This window comes from Nicotiana tomentosiformis, chromosome 9, assembly GCF_000390325.3.
Source record: "Nicotiana tomentosiformis chromosome 9, ASM39032v3, whole genome shotgun sequence".
In the NCBI taxonomy this organism is placed as follows: Eukaryota; Viridiplantae; Streptophyta; class Magnoliopsida; order Solanales; family Solanaceae; genus Nicotiana; species Nicotiana tomentosiformis.
The window spans coordinates 1,040,990-1,047,291 of record NC_090820.1 but is presented as its reverse complement, the minus strand read 5'-3'; positions in this window follow the sequence as shown (position 1 = coordinate 1,047,291).

Here is a 6,302-nt window from a genome sequence, read left to right as displayed (position 1 = left end):
ACAGTATTAATATATACAGTATTAATGTATAATCTAAATTAGCAATCTGCGTATAATTACAGTACCAAAGCTACTGGGTTCGGTCGAACCCGTAACTGCAAGGCTAGCTCCGCCCCAGGACATATCTATTCGTCCGACTAATCTGAATTTGTACTATGTTAGATCCTATTACAGGGGAAGCAACACCAATATATCCAAAAGAAACGAAATAAAAAAGGAAAATACACATATAATAACAAAAATAAAGAGTATACTTGATTTGTTAAAAGATTATATATTTGGAGAAGAATGAGAGAACATATATACTTATCAAACTCCTCAGCTGCATAGGAGCAATCCTTGAAAAAGCTGTCAACGAGAAATAGATAATCGGATTTAGTATTAGTGTTATGATAATTGTCCTCTTGATAGTAATAAGCTAGATAAACCATTTCCTCCCTCAACTTTTCCTGCTTTTCCATTTTGCAGCTACACAAATGGATCTACCTAACTGCATGCAGTAACGGATTCAGAATTTTCATTAATGGGTGTCAAAATATAAATAATTAGATACATCGAAAAGTCAAGGGGAGTCAACTTATAGTAAATATACATAAAATAAAAAAAATTATCTAGCAAAATAGTATAATTTTCCGGCGAAGGGGTGTCGACATCCCTTACTTCAATGTGGCTCCGACACTGAATGCATGCATGCGCGCGGATCACGCGGATCCGATATATATAGCTGATAAATAAACTTTACTCATTTTTAAAGTCGGATCCAGGATATCACTTCTAGCCCGCACCAAAAACTATTTACATTTAATAGTTGAAAAAATATATAAAATTTGTATATAACATACATAATGTATATATATAAAAATATATATTTTTTGGTTATTATTTTGAGAGCGGCTATATAGTGTCATTTTATCATTTTTAACCCGCGCCAGGAACTATTTACATATGGTAGCCGAAAAAGTGTATAAAATTTGTATAATTTTTGTATATAACATACATAATGTATATATATACAAAAAATATACAAATTTTATATATTTTTTCGGTTATATTTTCACAGCGTCTATGCAGTGTCCTAAGTGATAATACCCCAATTTAAAATTAATTATGATTCAGCATTTTTTTTTTCCAGCATTGAGTTCAAGATTTTACCGCAGCTGATTTAATTCTAAATATATTATTAAAATTTTGACACATGTAAAAGATCCTAGCCAAATACCGATTTCGAATCCCTCCTCACTTTGTTGAAATCGTATTATGTTTGATTTTCGCAATTCGCACTCTACGTTTATTAAAGAGTAAGAAAAATGTATCGTTTAGTGTTTATTTGGGGAACGTGATTAACGACGTATGATGTGTTAATTTTTAAATAATGTTACATAATATTTTACGTTGAAAATAATCAAAGTGAGTAATGTTATAGTCCCTTCGGGAGACATCCGATGAAAAAGTAACTCCTTGTTATATCGAAGGTTAACGATATTATTTTAGGACATAACACACTAAAGTTATATAAGAACGTACACAGATACGGAGCTAATATATCAAACTTATGAGTTCGCGATTCTAATTGTTTGAAGTTACTGAGTTCTAATTAATAATTTATACATTATTCAACAGATTTTTAAGACAAATACATGGTTCGAACCAAAACTACTGGGTTCGACCGAACTCACCTCTGGCACTCTAGTTCCGCCCGGCACGTGCGTCTCAAATATATATTAGGGTAGACGTCATTAAAAACAGAGATGAGGATTAAACCTAAGAATTGATGTTTAATTTTGGGCAAATTAAGCCATGAGTATTTCTAATTACGATGGCATACTATATGTGGTATTAAAACAAAAAAAGAACTAAAGTACACATTCTTGAATATCATGATCACAATATTCTCACACCTTTTATTGCCAGTGTGTATTATAAAATCGAAAGTTTTGGTAAGCATGAAAGTCCCATTTTATTGTTGCTCAAGTTAGACAAATTTACTAATTTCTAGAAGCTCCATTTTAGATTGGAAATATAGCACAAGTGATTCTTAAGTAACCTCATCAGCTACTAGTTGTGAGTGGTATTAACCAAATCATCGCTTTATCGTGACCATTCTTCGTTTTTGGCATTTTACGGTCATAAAACATAAATTCAGGACGATTCCCAAATTTTTGTGTATTATAGTGCACGCCATCTGCATGAATTCGGGCGACCGGCCCCGAATCTCCTTAAATTTTGCGGGCCCATAAAAGCGACATAATGAACAATAGCCATTGCTTCGCCATAACCATTCATCGTTTTTTGGACGATTTCCAGATTTTCGTATGCTAAATGCACAATTAGCAAATATAAGAAGCCATCTTGTCTAAAGCACAAACCTCAACAGGCAATTCATTATACACATATTCTTCTAGTTATTGGCCTTTGTTAGCTCCAAGTTTCTGCACTTTTTTACATTTATCTACGGTACTCTCATTTTTTTTTTGTCTTGATCTTTCAATTGTATCCCATGATATTAGTTATATTATCAGAGGGCATATATAGTTTAATTAATTCTTGATAGCATTTTCATATAAGTAATTTCTTTGTTGTGAAAATAGGGAAAAGAATGTCTAAACATTGATAGTTTGGTTAAAGTTATATCTTTGTACTATGCATAAACATGAGGAGAATTCCTTCAGAGTTATCCAAAATTCAAGCCTAAAAGTGGAGAGCTTAATAGTTTAAAAAAAAACAGCCCTGTGCACAAAGCATCTGACGTTCAACGGCTGGGAAAAAACGCAAGCATTAGTGATTGCTTTCACGGCTCGAACCTGTGGCCTATAAATCATACGGAGACAATTTTACCGTTGTTCCAATACTCCGTTTTAATAAATATACCTTAACCCCTGTTTTTCATCACTCAACTGCGGCATAGCAAAAATTCGGAACAATGGAAGCTGTTACTAGACGAAAAATTTACAACTACGAACAACAAGAAAAAAAGGTCCTACTTTTGAACGATATTTTTCATCTAAGAAATTTGATATCATAGCATTTAAGTTTTCAGTTTTTTTTTTCCAAGAAGAGATTTGCTCAATATAAGATTAGCATTTTTATTTTATTTTAAGTGGGTTTAGCTGAAAGCTTCGATAGAAAATTTAGACTTACTATTTTATGCTGCGATCACATAAAAACATAAACTTGGAGGCTCAATAGTTAAATACATGGCAATCAAATCATAAGCTTGATCAGCATGAAGAATATATGGCCCTCCGAGAGTGTATTACTTTAATAATTCCAACAAATGTTTATCCGATAGAAACTATGACCCTAATATCACACATATTTCAATTCCAGCGAATGACTAAAGAATATGGCATCATCATTCCCGGAAATTGAATGTCTATATATATTATGGATAAATTTGGTTTAGCCAACTTTAGAATCAGATCACACAAGAAGGGTATATAGGTTAAGGTTATTGAACACATGAAAATTCCTTATATGATCGGTATACCTTTTTTGTTAACTTAATTGTATAATGGTGCTCCCCTTCTTGTTTTTTCTTGTATGTATTCCGGAGGTAAGGTTTATGTCCCCTTTTGTACTCTTTTGCTTAATAATACATAAGGTAGGGATTCATCATTCAACCAAACCTCCTCCCTCCCCATACACACACCAATCTAAATTCATTCTAATATTGTGACATCCTTTGATGATATTGCAGCCTAGCAAGGAGATGAAATCTTTTGCACTTTTTAAGTTTTTCCTTTTCTTTTCTTGACATTTTTTGTAGGACCGTTAACATTCATCATTGTTAATACAAGTCACTTCTTTTGCATCTTTTTGTTGAGTGAAAATCAAGCAAGTTATAAGCAAGGGAACCAAAAAATAAAGAAAGATTACAATAGCACTCATAAGGAAAATCATGTAATTAACAGGCGGCACAAGATATGAAATAACAAAGCTATTATAAAGACCTGATAATTACAGCTATTATATGCCTTGCATGTTTGATTAATCTTTTACTCCATTTTAAGAATCATCTGTCATCTCCATGAGACCATGCATTACGTGCTCGACGACGTTCTTCTCTGTACGTTGAAGTTTCATCAGACTGGGGGAACTCATGTCATGCCTACTAATTATTGAATGTTGCTGTAACTTGCTTCTTGACTACTTAACTTATTATATATGTATCACTGCCTTTTATTTTCTTCATTTTGATGAACAAAATTTAGATGACTGAGATGCTATCTGGGTAAGGAAAATAGATCTAGTGATTTTTTCACTAGAAAGGATGAAATGTATTCCAAGAGCACTTTGGAACCAGAAATACCATGGCAAATAAAAAGGAAGACTTGAAGCAGGATAAAATCATAATCCTATTCATGTTTCGAGCCTAGCAAACTCCTTCTTATGATCATGGATACAACAGACTGTTAAACAGTTGAAGATCCAACGGCCATTAACCAGCAAAATCACAATTCATCGGCACCTAAGTTTGGGAGGACACACCCTTTTCTGTATTTTGGCAACCAAAAAGGTCGTAGAGAGCTGCTTGTTAAGAATCTAGTGCAGGTCGGTTTTCCCATAATTATTCGATGCCACTAACTATTTACACATATCTCATATCTGAGCTAAAAGCTAGTACTGTTAAGATCCTCTATAAGTTTTTCTGGTACAATTACTCTACTTTTCGTTTTCCCATGTATCCCTAAATAGTGCACTAGAACAATGGACGGGTGCCACACCATCTTCTGGTGCAAATATGTGCGCATTACGTAGAAAAAAGATCTGCTAGCATCCTAAAGAATTTCACAAAATCAGGAAGTAAGTATCAAGCACTATTAAAGAGAACAAATTACCTTATATGCTCCCTGTCTGATTCAAATTCAACAAATGCATAACCGCGTGAAGCACCCGTTACTGCAAAAACAACCATATAGGAGAAATTTTACCTCAATTCTTCAAAAAGTAAATATCTTTTCTTTTTACAGTAAGTGGTATATATCAGTACTATTTCGATGATTTGCAAATACGCATTAAACCACCACAAAAGGATACCCGCAATGCAACATAAGCAAGTTCTAATTTTGAAAGAAATAGCTAGTACCAATGTGTCTGACAATTCTTACGTTCTTCACCCTTCCATATTTGTTCATTTCCTGTTAGTAAACGCAACCAAAAATCAATAAGTAACAAATAATTGAATCAATAACACCAATTAGGCAATAAGCAAACAACAAGAATAACATAACAGCACAAGAGTAAAAGATAGGATAAATGAACTAAAAAAATATACTGTTAATTTCGACATTAATAAGCTAAAACTACTTCGTAAGGAACTAGGACAAGCCTACAGAGATGAAGAAGCATACTGGAAACAAAAGTCTAGAGCTTTATGGCTTCATGAAGGAGATAAAAATACATCCTTTTTCCATATGAAAACCATTCAGAGACGAAAATGTAATAGTACTAAAGGGTTCCAATTAGAGGATGGTCATTGGGTCTCCTATCAAGCTGATATTGTGAAGGAAGTAGAAAGATATTATAAACTATTATTTACTACTTCTAAACCAACAAAATTTGACTCCATCTTGAATATAATTCCTCTTTTGGTTGACAATTCTATAAATGATAGTCTTATTTAAGATGTTACTGATAATGAGATTCGAAGCACCAGGAGTAGATGGTATGACTCCTTTTTTCTTTCAAAAATATTAGAATATACTTTCTGTTGACTTATGTGCAGCAATTAAAAGTTTTTTCCAGTTAGGTTACCTTCTCCCTTCATGGAATCAAACTCTTATAACGCTAATCCCTAAAGTGAAAAATCCAAGTGGTATTAGTCAATATAGACCTATAAGTTTGTGTTCAACTATCTATAAAATTATTTCTAAGATTATTGTTGGTAGATTGAAAACATATTTACCTAAGATAATTTCTCCTAATCAAGCTGCTTTTATTGGAAAGAGACAAATCCTAGACAATGTTGTTTTATCTCATGAATTTATACATCTTCTAAAGAATAAAAGAAGAGGTAATAACAAATACATGGCTTTGAAATTGGATATGGTTAAAGCTTATGATCGTAGTTTTAAGTTGAAAGAGTTGAAATTCTGGTGAGTTTCGGAGTGAATGGGACACTTAGTCCCTAAGTTGGAGCTTTAAGTTGAAAGAGTTGACCGTAGTTTTACTTTTGTGTAGACAACTCCGGAATGTAGTAAGCAACCAACACCGCAAAATTGGACCCGGACAGACCGCTCTAGTAATGACTATTATATTATAATCACAAATTTCAATAATTTGTTGTCCCTGCATGCTAGTGA